Genomic DNA, 240 nt, shown 5'->3' on the forward strand with positions numbered 1-240 from the left:
CACATCCTGTCTGTGCGGCGGTGAGCGCAAGACCCTCAGCTGGACCATGGCCCCCTCAACCTTAGGTGAGAATCAAGCTTTTATCCACAAGGCTGTTGAGGTGGAGGAGCCCTTTTTGATCTCTGGGAAATCAGTGAGATCCACCTTAGTGATAAAATGTTTTGACATTTTTGTAATAAAAAATCAAATCAAATTCAAATCAAATTTCACACTGTTTGTTCTGTTCAGGAGTTGTAAATG

At 42.5% G+C, this 240-nt stretch overlaps 1 protein-coding gene across 1 annotated transcript in view; it reads left to right on the forward strand.

Annotated features, from left to right (window-relative positions):
• LOC116680803 (pregnancy zone protein) overlaps nt 1-240 on the forward strand; it is a 34,310-nt gene that overhangs the window by 10,636 nt on the left and 23,434 nt on the right. The window lies entirely within an intron of this gene.

Source organism: Etheostoma spectabile, chromosome 3, assembly GCF_008692095.1.
Source record: "Etheostoma spectabile isolate EspeVRDwgs_2016 chromosome 3, UIUC_Espe_1.0, whole genome shotgun sequence".
NCBI lineage: Eukaryota > Metazoa > Chordata > Actinopteri > Perciformes > Percidae > Etheostoma > Etheostoma spectabile.